Source organism: Lepisosteus platostomus, chromosome 5 (genome assembly GCF_059453375.1).
Source record: "Lepisosteus platostomus isolate fLepPlt1 chromosome 5, fLepPlt1.hap1, whole genome shotgun sequence".
NCBI classification, from domain to species: Eukaryota; Metazoa; Chordata; class Actinopteri; order Semionotiformes; family Lepisosteidae; genus Lepisosteus; species Lepisosteus platostomus.
Genome location: NC_142615.1, coordinates 17,477,952 through 17,494,986, shown reverse-complemented (window position 1 = coordinate 17,494,986; position 17,035 = coordinate 17,477,952). Strand labels below are relative to the sequence as shown.

General features: G+C 52.3%; 3 non-coding genes across 3 annotated transcripts; 2 read left to right on the top strand and 1 right to left on the bottom strand.

Annotated features, from left to right (window-relative positions):
* The first annotated feature begins 346 nt into the window (after positions 1–346).
* trnad-guc (transfer RNA aspartic acid (anticodon GUC)) lies at positions 347–418 on the top strand. Its single transcript has one exon. It is a non-coding gene; the product is annotated as a tRNA-Asp (tRNA).
* Positions 419–1,039: 621 nt separating this feature from the next.
* trnav-cac (transfer RNA valine (anticodon CAC)) lies at positions 1,040–1,112 on the bottom strand. The gene has a single exon. It is a non-coding gene; the product is annotated as a tRNA-Val (tRNA).
* A 694-nt stretch (positions 1,113–1,806) lies between these two features.
* Positions 1,807–1,878, top strand: trnah-gug (transfer RNA histidin (anticodon GUG)). The gene has a single exon. It is a non-coding gene; the product is annotated as a tRNA-His (tRNA).
* The last annotated feature ends 15,157 nt before the right edge of the window (positions 1,879–17,035 follow it).

Below are 17,035 nucleotides of genomic sequence, written 5' to 3'. Positions count from 1 at the left end.
CGGCACGGGTGTGTGTGTGTGTGCGCCCTGGTGATTCTGGGAGACAGATCGAACCTGGGCTAAAAGAGAGGGGGCTTAGCCCTCTTCCATTTGCTAGTTCAAAGTTGTACAACCCCTTTGTATCTGCTAGGCGGCGCAGTCGTCGTGCACAAAGAACACTTTGAAAAGCGTCAAAGGCAAGTCATTCCGAGTTGGTCGTTTGTGTTTTCCGTTCAGACGCGAAATGCTGACATGATCTCTCGGCTCCTCGGTTGTCATTTCTGCTCCGTAAAGGGATCACAGCACGCGTCGGCTTCCAGCATGCTGGGTCGGGACACGATGCCGGGGGTTGGAGAGAGCGATGTCTTCCTCGTTAGTATAGTGGCAAGTATCCCCGCCTGTCACGCGGGAGACCGGGGTTCGATTCCCCGACGGGGAGTAGCTTTTCTTTCACCTCCTTAGAGAAATGACTGCCTTTCACTTCTCTGTTTTCTTTCACAGCGTCGTGCACCTTTTCATTGCTCTCGCTTTCAGAGCCTCCGCACGGCAGTCGACTCGACATCAGGAAGCACATTGAAGTGAAAGCAGGAAGCGCTGCGACATGCACTGTGCAGATCCCGCCACACTAAGAGGTGAGTGGGTCTGTTCGATGCACAAAGAACGCTTTGAGAAGCGTCAAAGGCAAGTCATTCCGAGTTGGTCGTTTGTGTTTTCCGTTCAGACGCGAAATGCTGAAATGATCTCTCGGCTCCTCGGTTGTCATTTCTGCTCCGTAAAGGAATCACAGCACGCGTCGGCTTCCAGCACGGTGGGTCGGGACACGATGCCGGGGGTCGGAGAGAGCGATGTCTTCCTCGTTAGTATAGGACCTGTCACCTGTCCCCACCTGTCACGCGGGAGACTGGGGTGCATCAGGACGCGCCTTGAAGTGAAAGCAGGATGCGCTGTGACATGCACTGTGCAGATCCCGCCACACTAAGAGGTGGGTCCAGTGGGTCTGTTCGATCACAGCGCTAGGCGAATCCCCAATCCCCTTTTGTGCCTGGCGACAAAAGATGTCTGTTTCCGCCCGGTTTCGAACCGGGGACCTTTCGCGTGTGAGGCGAACGTGATAACCACTACACTACGGAAACGGTGGTGAGACGTGCCCAGCTGCCCAGCGCTGAGCTTCGCCAATGCGATTTAGCTGCTTCCAGTGCCTTTATTGGAGTGCGCTGATGGACCGTGCTCTCTCTCCAGAGACCAGCACGCCTGTCATGGACGGAGCAGGAAAGGCGGCGCCACATTCTACAGCCCTCTCCACGCAATCGACGAAATCGGGCTACTGAAGTGGAGAAAATCGCCTCTCCAGAAAGTGCAAATATCATCTTGGAGACTATAAATCCTATTGCCGAAGGTCAGCCCTGTCTACCAGAGTAACCCTCCCACAGCGATGATCAGCTCGTCTCACACGCGAGAAGTTTCGGTTGGAAACAAGCGCCCCCTCTTCTCGCACGTTTTGCACGTTCGAGTAGTTTTAATGCGGCTCTTTCGTACACGGTGCTGATCTTTTGGAAAGCAGGAGGCAAAACCGAGTCGAACCGCCTGGGTGAAAACCAGGAACCCTAACCGCTAGACTATATGGCAGCGAACAACCATGCTGTTCACGGCATCAAGCAAGCAAACTACATAAATATGAGAAAACACGCAAGAGAGTTGTCACTCAGAGTGTCGAAGGGTCGATGTATACTGGGGCTCAGTTGAAATGCAACGTCAGGACTTTTCCGAATTATGTCACACGAAGAGAGCACAGCCCTTTCCGCCCTGCCGCGTGTGTCTCGGTAACTCGCTGTGATCGTATAGTGGTCAGTACTTTGCGTTGTGGCCGCAACAACCCCGGTTCGAATCCGGGTCACGGCAGAATAGGGGCGTCTGCTTTTACTACACGCACGAATGAAGGCAAAAAAAAGCCAATCGACGTGAACGAACGGCGCTTTACAGAGGAGTACTGCCTGACTGGATCGTTGATGAACGACAGAGGCCACTCCGACCTCTTCTCGGTTTTCTTCAATGACTTACTAAGGATCTTCTTCACATTCGCCCATGCAGGGGAAGCCAGTTACACCAAAGCAAACGCAGGAAAGTGCATTTCAAGCAGAGACTAGGAGGGACTTGTTTACACCGAGAGTGGGCGGAGAATGGAACAATGCGCCCAGCCCTGTTGCTGGAGCCGATTCTTGATGAGCTCTTGGGCTCACTAAGAGGCCCCCGCTGGATGCTAATCTTTCTGTTGTTCTTGCAGGTCCTGCGCTGCTTTTGAGCCGACAGAGCTCGACCTGGTCTGTCGGCACAGCCCAATTGCAAATGATCGGCTCCGCGTACAGAAGGAACGTGCGTTTGGTACAAGAGTGCACGAAGGCACCGGAAATACATTGGGAACAAATGACCGGTCGCTCAAGACCTCTGTGAAGTACAGGAGCGTGCAAAACGAGGCTGTTTCCGCCCGGTCTCGAACCGGGGACCTTTCGCGTGTTAGGTGAACGTGATAGCCTCTACACTACGGAAACCTGCAGGGACCGCTGCTGGTGTCTCGCTTGCGTTTCGGGCTGAGAAAGGGACGCGTCACTGTAGGCAGGGGGCGCTGGAGAGAGGAACAAAGGGCGCGATGAAACAAAATGCCGAAACCTGGGATCAAACCAGGGACCTTCAGAGCTTCAGTCTAACGCTCTCCCAGCTGAGCTATTTCGGCAGTGCGCAAAGCCCACAGCCACCTGCTCCAGCCTTCCTGTGTTGCGGCATGAGCGCACCAAGAGGAGCGGGAGAGTGTTGCAGGAACGTCACTCAGAAGGAAAGGAACATGTGACCGGTCGCTCAAGACCTCTGTGAAGTACAGGAGCGTACAGAAAGAGGCTGTTCCCGTCCGGTTTCGAACCGGGGATTTTTCGCGTGTGAGGCAAACGTGATAACCGCTGCACTACGGAAACGGTGAGAAAAGGGACCCACTGGCAGTGAGTATTGAACCTTATTGCATTACTGCTCCCAACCAGTTGATATCAATTTAATTCCTAAGGGTTATGTTCTTGTTTTGAGTATCTCATGTAGACGTTGTAAACAAGTTCAATTACGAAACGGTCTAAATGAATGATATACTTATGTCCTCTTGATATGTGTAACTCTTTGTAACTGAATGAATTTATATCTTTTGTATTCTGTTAAGCCTTACGATAAGATCTGTTAGGTTTGCATGCATATTCTATATATTAACAAATGTATCCTCGTGTATTAGTACCTGTGTGTGCATTGTTTGAGTTATGTCGCATGGTTGGATTCTAAACCATTAAAATAATCAATTTTGTGATTTACTGCCACAAAAATAATTGTCCCATTAAATGCCCAAACCCCTACAGAACTGGTGCCTCGTGAGAGAACACTACAACAGTGTGTGATATCCTGTCCCAGCCTGAGGAGCAGACAGCGAGCCTGTCTCTTAATAATGCTAATAATACAGTGTGTGATTCCCTGCCCCAGCCAGAGGAACAGACAGTGAGCCTGTCTCTCAATAATAATACAGTGTGTGATCTCCTGTCCCAGCCTGAGGAACAGACAGTGAGCCTGTCTCTCAATAATAATAATACAGTGTGTGATTCCCTGCCCCAGCCAGAGGAACAGACAGTGAGCCTGTCTCTCAATAATAATACAGTGTGTGATCCCCTGTCCCAGCTTGGGAAACAGTGAGTCAGCCTCTCAATAATTATAATACAGTGTGATCTACTGTCCCAGCCAGAGGAACACACAGTGAGCCTGTATCTAAATAATAATAATACAGTGCGTGATCTCCTGTACTAGCCTGAGGAACAGACAGCGAGCCTGTCTCTCAATAATGATAACCTAGTATGGAATGTCCTGTCCCAGTCTGAAGGACAAACAGTGAGCATGTCCCTCAGTTATAATAGAACAGTGTGTGTTCTCCAGTCCCAGCAGGAGGAACAGACAGTGAGTCTGTATCTCAATACTAATAATACAGTGTGTGATATCCTGCCCCAGCCTGAGGAACAGACAGTGAGCCTGTCTCTCAATAATAATAATACAGTGTGTGATTTCCTGTCCCAGCCTGGGGAACAGTGAACCAGATACTCAATAATAATAATACAGTGTGTGATCTCCTGTCTCAGCCTGGGGAACACTGAGCCTGTCTCTCAATACTAATTATACAGTGTGTCATTTCCTGCCCCAGTCAGAGGAACAGACAGTGAGCCCGTCTCTCAATAATAATAATACAGTGTGTGATCTCCTGTCCCAGCCTGAGGAACAGACAGGAGTGAGCCAGTCTCTCAATAATAATAAAGCAGATTATGATCTGCTGTCCCAGCCTAAGGAACAGTCAGGAAAGAGCAGGTCTCTCTATAATAATAATACAGTTTGTGATCTCCTGTCCCAGCCTGAGGAACAGACAGTGAGCCTGTCTCTCAATAATAATAATACAGTGTGGGATCTCCTGTCCCAGCCTGAGGAACAGTGAGCCTGTCTCTCAATAATAAAAATACAATGTGTTATCTCCTTTCCCGGCCTGGGGAACACTGAGGCTTTCTCTCAATACTAATAATACAGTGTGTGATATCCTACCCTAGCCTGAGGAACAGACAGTGAGCCTGTCTCTCAATAATAATAATAGAGTGTGTGATTTACTGTCCCAGCCTGAGGAACAGACTGTGAGCCTGTCTCTCAATAATAATAATAGAGTGTGTGATCTCCTGTCCCAGCCTGAGGAACAGACTGTGAGCCTGTCTCTCAGTAATAATAATAGTGTGTGATTTCCTGTCTCAGCCTGAGGAACAGACTGTGAGCCTCTCTCAATAATAATAATCCAGTGTGTGATCTCCTGTTCAAGCCCAAGTGAAGACACAGTGAGCCTATCTGTCAATAATAGTAATACAGTGTGTGATCTCCTGTCCCAGCCTGAGAAACAGACAGTGAGCCTGTCTCTCAATAATAATAATACAGCGTGTGATCTCCTGTCCCAGCCTGAGGAACAGACAGTGAGCCTGCCTCTCAATAAGAAGCCAATGTGTGATCTCCTGTCCCAGCCTGAGGAACAGAGAGTGAGCCTGTCTCTCAATAATAATACAGTGTGTGATCCTCTGTCCCAGCCTGAGAAACAGACAGTGAGCCTGTCTCTCAATAATAATACAGTGTGTGCTCCTCTGTCCCAGCCTGAGGAACAGACAGTGAGCCTGTCTCTCAATAATAATAATACAGTGTGAATTCCTGTCTCAGCTTGTGGAACATACAGTGAGCCTGTCTCTCTATAATAATAATATAATGTATGACCTCCTGTCCCAGCCTGGGGAATATACAGTGAGCCTGTCTCACTATAATAATAATACAGTGTCTGATCTCCTGTCCCAGCCTGAGGAACAATGAGCCTGTCAATCAATAATAATACAGTATGTGATGTCCTGTCTTCGCCTGAGGAACAGAGAGTAAGCCTGTCTCTCAATAATAATAATTCAGTGTGGGATCTCCTGTCCCAGTCTGATGAACAGACAGTGAGCCTCTCTCTCAAAAAAAACAATACAGTGTGTGATCTCCTGTCCCAGCCTGAGGAACAAACAGTGAGCCTGTCTCAAAATAATAATAATACAGTGTGGGATCTCCTGTCCCAGCCTGGGGAACAGTGTGCCAGACTCTCAATAATATTAATAATAATAATACAATGTGATCTACTGTCCCAGATTGAGGAACAGACAGTGAGCCTGTCTCAATAATTATACAGTGTGTGACCATCTGTCCCAGACCGAGGAAAAGACAGTGAGTCTGTCTCTAAATAATAATAATACAGTGTGGGATCTCTTGTCCCAGCCTGGGGAACAGTGAGCCAGACTCTCAATAATAATAATACAGTGTGATCTACTGTCCCAGCCTGAGGAACAGACAGTGAGTTTGTCTCTCAATAATAATACAGTGTTATCTCCTGTCCCAGCCTGGGGAACAGACAGTGAGCCTGTCTCTCAATAATAATAATACAGTGTGTGATCTCCTGTCCCAGACTGAGGAACAGACAGTGAGACTGTCTCTCAATAATTATAATAATACTGTGTGAGCTCCTGACCCAGCCTGGGGAACATACAGTGAGCCTGTCTCTCTAAAATAATAATATAATGTATGACCTCCTGTCCCAGCCTGGGGAATATACAGTGAGCCTGTCTCACTATAATAATAATACAGTGTCTGATCTCCTGTCCCAGCCTGAGGAACAATGAGCCTGTCAATCAATAATAATACAGTATGTGATGTCCTGTCTTCGCCTGAGGAACAGAGAGTAAGCCTGTCTCTCAATAATAATAATTCAGTGTGGGATCTCCTGTCCCAGTCTGATGAACAGACAGTGAGCCTCTCTCTCAATAAAAATAATACAGTGTGTGATCTCCTGTCCCAGCCTGAGGAACAAACAGTGAGCCTGTCTCAAAATAATAATAATACAGTGTGGGATCTCCTGTCCCAGCCTGGGGAACAGTGTGCCAGACTCTCAATAATATTAATAATAATAATACAATGTGATCTACTGTCCCAGATTGAGGAACAGACAGTGAGCCTGTCTCAATAATTATACAGTGTGTGACCATCTGTCCCAGACCGAGGAAAAGACAGTGAGTCTGTCTCTAAATAATAATAATACAGTGTGGGATCTCTTGTCCCAGCCTGGGGAACAGTGAGCCAGACTCTCAATAATAATAATACAGTGTGATCTACTGTCCCAGCCTGAGGAACAGACAGTGAGTTTGTCTCTCAATAATAATACAGTGTTATCTCCTGTCCCAGCCTGGGGAACAGACAGTGAGCCTGTCTCTCAATAATAATAATACAGTGTGTGATCTCCTGTCCCAGACTGAGGAACAGACAGTGAGACTGTCTCTCAATAATTATAATAATACTGTGTGAGCTCCTGACCCAGCCTGGGGAACATACAGTGAGCCTGTCTCTCTAAAATAATAATTCAGTGTGGGATCTCCTGTCCAACTCTGAGGAACAGACAGTGAGCCTGTCTCTCAATAATAATAATACAGTGTGGGATCTCCTGTCCCAGCCTGGGGAACAGTGAGCCAGACTCTCAATAATCTTAATAATAATAATACAGTGTGATCTACTGTCCCAGCCTGAGGTACAGTGAGCCTGTCTCTCAATAATAATATAGTGTGTGACCATCTTCTGTGGTCTGTTTCAAATCCGCCCGCGATGAGACACCGAGGAGAAATGAAGAGCCCCAGTCGCGCTAGAAAATCACCCGGGAAAGAGACTTTCAATGTAGGAAAAAAAAGTCGTTAGTAACAGACATAATATGTTTGTTTTGTTTTTTTAATCGCTGCGATGTGTGACTAAGCTCATACGACTAAGAGTTGCCCCCTTTGTCTAGATCTGGTAACCTGCTCGTCGCTGGTGGGCCAGATCGTGTCCCCCGTCACTACACTGGGGCATTAAGACCCACACAGAGCGCAGGGTGAGTGCCCCCTGCTGGCCCCACTGAGAGGTTGTATCCCACCTCCTCCGCTCTCTGCGAAAAGCAGTATCTTCAGGCCCTGACATCCCACCCCTGCCACTCTCTGCGTAAATAAGTATCGTCAGGCCCTGACATCCCACCCCCGCCACTGTCTACGTAAAGTAGTATCGTCAGGGCCTGACATCCCACTCCCGCCACTCTCTGTGTAAAGTAGTGTCATATGGCCCTGACACCAATCCCTCCACTCTCTGCATAAAGCAGTGTCTTATGGCCCTGAAACCCTCCCCTCCACTCTCTACATAAAGCAGTGTTGTCAAGCCCTGACATCCCTCCCCCACCACTCTCTGCGTAAAGCACTGCCGTATAACCCTGACACCCACCCCTCCACACTCTGCGTTAAGCTGTGTTGTCAGGCCCTGATATCCCACCCCCGCCACTCTCTGTGTAAAGCAGTGTCATATGGCCCTGACATCCCACCCCCACCACTCTCTGTGTAAAGCACTGCTGTATGGCCCTGACATCACACCGCCACCACTCTCTGCGGAAAGCACTGTCATATAGCCCTGACACCCACCCCTCCATTTTTTGCATAAAGCAGTGTCGTCAAGCCCTGCCACTCTCTGCGTAAAGAAGTGTCGTATGGCCCTGAAATCCCACCCCCACCACTAACTGTGTAAAGTAGTATCGTCAGGCCCTGACATCCCACCCCTGCCACTCCCTGCGTAAAGAAGTGTCATATGGCCCTGACATCACACCCCCACCACTCTGTCGAAAGCACTGTCGTATAGCCCTGACATCCCACCCCTCCACTCTCTGCATAAAGCAGTGTCGTCAAGCTCTGACATCCCACCCCCACCACTCTCTGTGTAAAGCAGTGTCATATGGCCCTGACATCCTAGCCCCGCCACTCTCTGTGTAAAGCAGTGTCATATGGCCCTGACATCCCACCCCCACCACTCTCTGTGTAAAGCACTGTTGTATGGCCCTGACATCACACCCCCACCACTCTCTGCGGAAAGCACTGTCGTATAGCCTTGACACCCACCTCTCCACTCTCTGTGTAAAGCAGTGTCATCTAGCCCTGACATCCCACCCCCTCCACTCTCTGAATAAAGAAGTGTCGTATGGCCCTGACATCCCACCCCTCCACTCTCTGCGTAATACGGTATCGTCAGGCCTTGACATCCAACCCCCGCCACTCTCTGCGTAAAGCAGACACGTTACAGACATTTACAACAAAGACATATTATAAAATATTGACATATACTGTAGGCGGCTGGAGCATTATTGGGAGACAGACTCACTGTTCCTCAGGCTGTGACAGGAGATCACATACTGGGCTGCCAGATCAACTGAGTTCACTCCTCCCTCTCCCAGTAGGATTGGGACCCGTTGTGATTCTGGCAGGTGTGGGAACTCTGGGATTAGATTTCTGAATTTCGGGAAGAATGTTTCTCTAATCCCAGAGTATCTGTCACAGTGCAGTAGGAAGTGCACCTCTGTCTCTATTTCTCCCCGCTGGCAGTGGGAGCACAGCCTGTCCTCTCTGGGCAGCCAGGTCTGCCTGTGTCGCCCAGTTTCTATGGCCAGGTTGTGGTCACTGAGCCTGTACTTCGTCAGGGTCTGTTTCTGTTTGTTATTTTTTATTTTGGTCAAATATTCAGCTAGTGTGTATTGTCTGTTTAAGGTTCTGTAGCATTCCAGTTTATGTTGTGTTTGTGTGTGTGTGTCCCAGTGTGTGAGATATTGCTGTTTGATCTGTGCTGTGATGTGGTTGAGTCTGGGTTGTGGTGCTCTAGCAGTGCTGTCCTGAGGCTGGTTAGTGTCGGTGTCACTCACTGCGAGTGTGATCTCAGCAGAGTCTCTGTACTCTTGGGACACTTGACTCACCTGTCTCTCTCTTTCTCTCCCTGTGCTGTCCCTCTCCTGCCCCCTCTCTCCCTCCTCGGACTCCAGCTGGAGGAGGTCCAATCACCACCTCCTGTGAGACAGAAGAAAAATAAGGTGGGTAATGCTCTGATCCTCTCTTTAAATCTGTCCAGTGTCCAGTCAGTATCCAGTCAGTGTGTCTGTATGAACCCCTCTCTCTCTCTCAGTGCAGTGTTCATGTACTGGAGTGTCCAGTCAGTGTGTCTGTATGAACCCCTCTCTCTCTCAGTGCAGTGTTCATGTACTGGAGTGTCCAGTCATGTGTCTGTATGAACCCCTCTCTCTCTCTCAGTGCAGTGTTCATGTCCTGGAGTGTCCAGTCCGACTCTTAACGTGACTCTCCTGTCTCTGCTTCAGAAGCACTGGTGCGTCTTTTTAAAGTCCCTGAGCTGCGTGTCAGTGGAGACAGATGATCAGGACGAGCTGATGGAGGCGGCGGAGACCGTGGGTCAGGAGAGGAAGAGCGAGGGAGAGGAGGAGCAGGATGCCGGGAAGGACAAGTAGAGGAAGAGGAGGTGCAGGTGAGCAGACAGGGGGGCGCCGCCCGGTCATGTCTGTGATTCAAGGAGGAGTCTCCTCTTGCTGTTTGATGTCATGGTGACGTCTGTGTCTGTGTCCCTCACACCTGCAATAACAATATTCTTTCCAGGTTCCTTTCCTGGTTCTGTGCCAGCTAAGATCTGGACTGGACTGGACTGGACTGGACTGGAGTGGAGCTGAGGGACGCCAGACTGGACTGCACTGAAGCTGAGGGGCCCCAGACTGAACTGGACAGGAGCTGAGGGACACCAGACTGGACTGGACTGGAGCCTAGGGACACCAGACTGGACTGGACCGGAGCTGAGAGACACCAGACTGGACTGCACCGGAGCTGAGAGACACCAGACTGGACTGGACTGGAGCTGAGGGACCCCAGACTGTGCTGGACCGAAGCTGAGGGACACCAGACTGGACTGGACTGGAGCCTAGGGACACCAGACTGGACTGGACCGGAGCTGAGAGACACCAGACTGGACTGGACCGGAGCTGAGAGACACCAGACTGGACTGGACCGGAGCTGAGAGACACCAGACTGGACTGCACCGGAGCTGAGAGACACCAGACTGGACTGGACTGGAGCTGAGGGACCCCAGTCTGTGCTGGACCGAAGCTGAGGGACCCCAGTCTGGACTGCACTGGAGCTGAGGGGCCCCAGACTGGACTGGACTGAAGCTGAGGGGCCCCAAACTGGACTGGACTGAAGCTGAGGGACCCCAGACCCCAGTCTGGACTGAAGCTTGTAATTTTTGTTCTTTTGTTAAGCATCAATAAATTTTTTTTAAAAAAAATCTATTTAGCTTTTGGTTTTTTCCCTCCCCCCCCCCAAAGTTGCTGCTGGGAGAGGTGTGAGTGGGGCCAGCAGGGGGCGCTCTCACCCTGTGGTCTGTGTGAGTCCTGATGCCCCAGTATAGTGACGGGTGACACTGGACTGTAAACAGGCGACGTCCTTCGGATGGGAGGTCAAACCAAGGTCCTGACTCTCTGTGCTCATTAACAATCCCGGGGTGTCTCTGGAGAAGAGTAGGGGTGTTACCCCAGTGTCCTGGCCTGATTCCCCCCCTGGTCTTGACCCATCATAGCCTCCTACTCACCCCCCTCTCTGAACTGGCTCCATCCCTCTGTTCCCTCTGCTGTGTGCTGAGCGGACTGGAGCATCATCCAGGTGGGGGCTGCACACTGGGGGGGCTGGAGGGGATCCCCCTGACCTGGGAAGAGCTCTGAGTGGAGAGTCCAGACGAATTAATTATTATTATTATTCGTGCTGCACTGGGCTTCAGTCCTGGCAGTGAGAGAGGGACTCTGTGATCAGTACAGATACTTATGACTGTATAATAATACACGATAGAAATGGAAAACAGGGTAGCGCTGTAGTCTCTTCGAAACGTTTTGAACTGTCAGAAGAAGTTTTCAGAACCCGGACTCGTGAAAGTACAGGTCTTCTCCCTTCGTCCGGAGCAAGGTGTATCGTGTCCTGGTGATTTCTCCCGTTTCGAACGGAGTTTAATGTCGCGTTTCTACTTTATTAGAGAGAGGCACTGAACATCCTGTGATGGACTGGTGTCCTGTCCAGGGTGTGTGAGGGTGTGTGTGTCCAGTGATGGACTGCTGTCCTGTCCAGGGTGTGTGTGTGTCCTGTGATGGACTGGTGGATCACAATATTAATTCTCCTCCTTGATTCCCTCCTTCATCGCCAGAGTGAAAGCGGGACACGGCAGTAAAAGCTCAGCCCTGCGGGTGGTGGTCCTCTCGGCCACACGGGGGGCGTTATGTTCAAGTCCCGCTGGGAATCGCACCGACGCGGCGGAGTTCGTGAACGTCCCAGACACCAAGAAAACGAGAGAGAGAAAAAAGGTCGTTTTCGGGGTTCAAGAAGCAACCCCGAGATTCAGGGAGTTTCCCCGCTGAGCTTACTCTGCCGAAAACACGCAGGTTTTATTTTTTTCCCGTGTCCCCCCCCCCCCCCTCACACAGGCCGTTTCTGTAGCGTGAAGTTGTGTTTTTTTGCGCGGCGGTCGGTGAGGGGCGAAATTTAATTTATTTTTTTCTCACGGTTTGAAACAGAAACAGCCGGGTGGTGTTGTAGAGAGGTCGACGTGCCCGGTTTTCCTCGTCTGCGAAGCCCGTTTTTTTTTTTTTGGGGGGGGGGGGGTCGTGAGGTCCCACGCAGCGCTCGGAAAAGAAAATGACGTTTCTTTTCCCCGCAGGACGGGGGGGGGGGGGGGGGGGGGACCCGTGTTTTTTGGACGTGGCGTGGCCCGAAATTTCCGCCCTTGGGCGCTAGAGGGGGGTGGAGTTTGGTCTTTCTTTGATTTGGGGGTCGGCGGGGGGGGTCTAATTTCACTGAACCAAACCCCACGGAAACCCGTGTTGGACGTGGGGGTGCTGAATGCGCCCTCGACGTGATTTTGTCTTTAAATTCAAGTGCAGCTTTTGTAACCCTTGGGCCGGAAACAGCTGGACCCGTTTCCCCTGCCTGTCCGAGGTGGCGACTACCGGGGTCGTACAGGGACACCCGGCTGGCCGCCGAGAGTTGGGAAAAATAAAATGTCCACCCAAAAAAAACAACAACCGTGAAAAATGACGGCCATTTTTGTTTCGCGGCCGAGCCGTGAGCGCGTCGGGGGTGACGTCACGGTGGCGTCACAATGAGCCGCCTGACGTCACAGAGCGGCGGATTCTAGCGGGGGGGCGGCGCCGGAGCCCCATGAGCTCAGAGGAGTGAAGAGAGAAGAGGAGGAGGAAAGCGCTATATAGTCCTTTCTAAACACGTGTTTCTTCCAATAAAGTTACTTCGACTTAGATCGTTAGTTTCAACTTCAGAAACGCTCTTCAGAATCCCCGTGAAATCGGTAAGTCAGTCAAAAGTGAGAAATAACAAAATAAGTGGAGAAATACGTTGTTTTTTTTACCGTTACTCAACTCTTATGGGTGTGATCGTGCTGTAAAAAGATATTGAGAGGAGGTGCACCTCTACTCAGAGAGTGGTGGGGGTGGGGAACAAGCTGCCCAGCCCTGTGGTTGAAGCCGATACCCTGGCTCCTCTCCAGACACAGCTGGGTGAGCTCCTCCTGTCAGGACAGGAGGCTCTACTGTACACAGAGGGTGGTGGGGGTGGGGAACAAGCCGCCCAGCCCTGTGGTTGAAGCCGATACCCTGGCTTCTCTCCAGACACAGCTGGGTGAGCTCCTCCAGTCAGGACAGGAGGCTCTTCTGTACACAGAGGGTGGCGGGGGTGTGGAACAAAGCTGATACCCTGGCTCCTCTCCAGACAGAGCTGGGTGAGCTCCTCCAGTCAGGACAGGAGGCTCTTCTCTACACAGAGGGTGGCGGGGCTGTGGAACAAAGCTGATAACCTGGCTCCTCTCCAGACACAGCTGGGTGAGCTCCTCCTGTCAGGACAGGAGGCTCTACTGTACACAGAGGGTGGTGGGGGTGGGGAACAAGCCGCCCAGCCCTGTGGTTGAAGCCGATACCCTGGCTTCTCTCCAGCCACAGCTGGGTGAGGTCCTCCAGTCAGGACAGGAGGCTCTTCTATACACAGAGGGGGGCGGGGGTGGGGAACAAGCCGCCCAGCTGTGTGGCTCCGCCCCCTCCCCTCCCCTCTGTGACTCTGCTTGTCTCGGCAGGACGATGGACCGACAGAGATGCCGCACGGCCGTGCGCGGTCGCAGCAGGACCCGGGCCCGGCGAGGCGTCGTAAGTCCACCCCTCCCGCCCGCCGTCCAGCGTCCAGCGTCCAGCCCTCCTCCGACTGGCCTCTCCGCCCCCAGCAGTGCTCGCTGTATTATAATAATAATAATAATAATAAACTTCACTGATAGAGCACCTTTCACACACATAGCAGCGCAAAGCGCTTGACAGACCAGGTCTCACGGTAACACCTCTAGACGAGGAGAGACACTTCCAGTGGTGATCTTGACTGAGGACACGTCTCGGCTCAAGAGACAGGGTCGCGGGTCCGAGGAAAACCAAGCTGCAGGTCCATTATGGCCTTCTGAGAGCACAGATTGCCTCTGGACGTCCCACACTCTTCCTGGACACACTGTAGAGACTCACCTGTCCAGACTCTCACTGGACACACTGTACACACTCACCTGTCCACACTCTCACTGGACACACTGTACACACTCACCTGTCCACACTTTCACTGGACACACTGTACACACTCACCTGTCCAGACTCTCACTGGACAGACTGTAGAGACTCACCTGTCCAGACTCTTTCTGGACACACTGGACACACTCACCTGTCCAGACTCTCACTGGACACACTGTACACACTCACCTGTCCACACTCTCACTGGACACACTGTACACACTCACCTGTCCACACTCTCACTGGACACACTGTACACACTCACCTGTCCACACTCTCACTGGACACACTGTACACACTCACCTGTCCACACTCTCACTGGACACACTGTACACACTCACCTGTCCAGACTCTCACTGGACAGACTGTAGAGACTCACCTGTCCAGACTCTCACTGGACACACTGTACACACTCACCTGTCCACACTCTCACTGGACACACTGTAGAGACTGCCCAAGGCCTCTAGTCTCGACACGACTGGGCTGGGCTATGTGGTCAGAGCTGTCTCGGAGATGGGCTGTTTGGCGTCTTCACAGGTCACACCGGTCAGGCCGAACCCGGACTGGCAGCGGGAGAGGTCCCGGCCCAAATCCCGGTGCTTTTCCGTAAGTCTGACCCGGTCGCCTTCCGCGAGACTGGACCGGCCGCCCTGTGGTGGGCCCGGTGCCCCACATCTACCCTACAGCTCCCCACACTGACCCCTAAACTCCCGATACCCTACAGCTCCCCACACTGACCCCTAAACTCCCGATACCCTACAGCTCCCCACACTGACCCCTAAACTCCCGATACCCTACAGCTCCCCACTCTGACCCCTAAACTCCCGATACCCTACAGCTCCCCACACTGACCCCTAAACTCCCGATACCCTACAGCTCCCCACACTGACCCCTAAACTCCCGATACCCTACAGCTCCCCACACTGACCCCTAAACTCCCGATACCCTACAGCTCCCCACACTGACCCCTAAACTCCCGATACCCTACAGCTCCCCACACTGACCCCTAAACTCCCGATACCCTACAGCTCCACACTCTGACCCCCACAGTCCTGATGGCCGAGAGGTCTCTGCTTGCTGTAGTGATTGAGTGAGCTCTGTGGACCTGACCTATGTCTTGTGTCCTCGTTTCCAGCGTCTCCTAGTGGTCCGTCATTTCTCAAGACCTGAAGGTGAGATCTGGGGAGGAGACAGAGCACCCCCTAACACCCCTGAGCTGGGTTACAGGGTAAGACAGCTTCTTACTGTTGGACACACCTGTCCACACTCTTACTGGACACACTGTCCACACTCGCCTGTCCGGACTCTTACTGGACACACTGGACACACTCACCTGTCCAGACTCTTGCTGGACACACTGTACACACTCACCTGTCCAGACTCTTACTGTCCACACTCACCTGTCCACACTCTCACTGGACACACTGTACAGACTCGCCTGTCCACACTCTCACTGGACACACTGTACACACTCACCTGTCCAGACTCTCACTGGACACACTGGACACACTCACCTGTCCAGACTCTCACTGGACACACTGTACACACTCACCTGTCCAGACTCTTTCTGGACACACTGTACACACTCACCTGTCCAGACTCTCACTGGACACACTGGACACACTCACCTGTCCAGACTCTCACTGGACACACTGTAGAGACTCACCTGTCCACACTCTCACTGGACACACTGTACACTGTCACCTGTCCAGACTCTCACTGGACACACTGGACACACTCACCTGTCCAGACTCTTACTGGACACACTCACCTGTCCACACTCTCACTGGACACACTGGACACACTCACCTGTCCAGACTCTTACTGGACACACTGTACACACTCACCTGTCCACACTCTCACTGGACACACTGTCTACACTCACCTGTCCACACTCTCACTGTCCACACTCACCTGTCCAGGCGTAGTCTCATCCCCCCTGCGTTGTGTCTCCCCCTCTCCCCGCTGGACAGAATCCCGAGGTGTCTTCGTGTCTCCCCGAGCTCGTCCAGAAGCTGGAGAGGGCGGCCGAGCTGCATCTGGAGCTCCCAGAGTCGCCCGGCTCGTCCCGCTCGGGCTCGCCCGGCTCGTTCCGCTCGGTGTCCCCCCCGTCCTCGCCCGAGAGCCCCCTCCGCCCCCCGCCCCCGGCCCCCCCCTCCGGCCCCCTCCGGCCCCTGACCGCCCCGCCCCGCCGCCCCCCCTTCCTCGCCGCCATGCCCCTCGAGCCCCCCCTGCTGCCCGGGGCGGTGCCCCTGCCCCTGCCCCCACCCGTCCTGCCCCCCATCGCCCGCCCGGCCCCGCCAGGCTCCGCCTGGGGCTCCCCGGTGCGGAGGGCAAGGAGAGAGGCGGAGATGTCTGACGAGGCAAGTGGGGCAGAGTCTGTCCGTCTGTCTGTCTGTCTGTCTGTCCGTCCATCTGTCTGTCTGTCTGTCTGTCTGTCCATCTGTCTGTCTGTCTGTCCGTCTGTCCGTCTGTCTGTCTGTCTGTCTGTCTGTCTGTCTGTCTGTCTGTCCATCCGTCTGTCCTTCTGTCCTTCTGTCCGTCCGTCTGTCCTTCTGTCCATCTGTCCTTCTGTCCGTCTGTCTGTCCATCCGTCTGTCTGTCTGTTTGTCTGTCTGTCCATCTGTCCGTCTGTCTGTCTGTCTGTCTGTCTGTCCATCCGTCTGTCTGTCCGTCTGTCCGTCTGTCCGTCTGTCTGTCTGTCTGTCCATCTGTCCGTCTGTCTGTCTGTCTGTCTGTCTGTCTGTCTGTCCATCCGTCTGTCTGTCTGTCTGTCTGTCTGTCCGTCTGTCCATCTGTCTGTCTGTCTGTCCATCTGTCCTGCTGTCCTTTTCTCTGTCTATCTTTCCTTCTGTCCATCTGTCCCTTTCACTGTCCTTCTGTCTTTCTGTTCTTTTCTCTTTCCATCTGTCCTTCTGACTTTCTGTTCTTTTCTCTGTCCATCTGTCTGTCTGTCCATCTGTCCGTCTGTCCTTCTGTCCTTTTCTCTGTCCATCTTTCCTTCTGTCCATCTGTCCC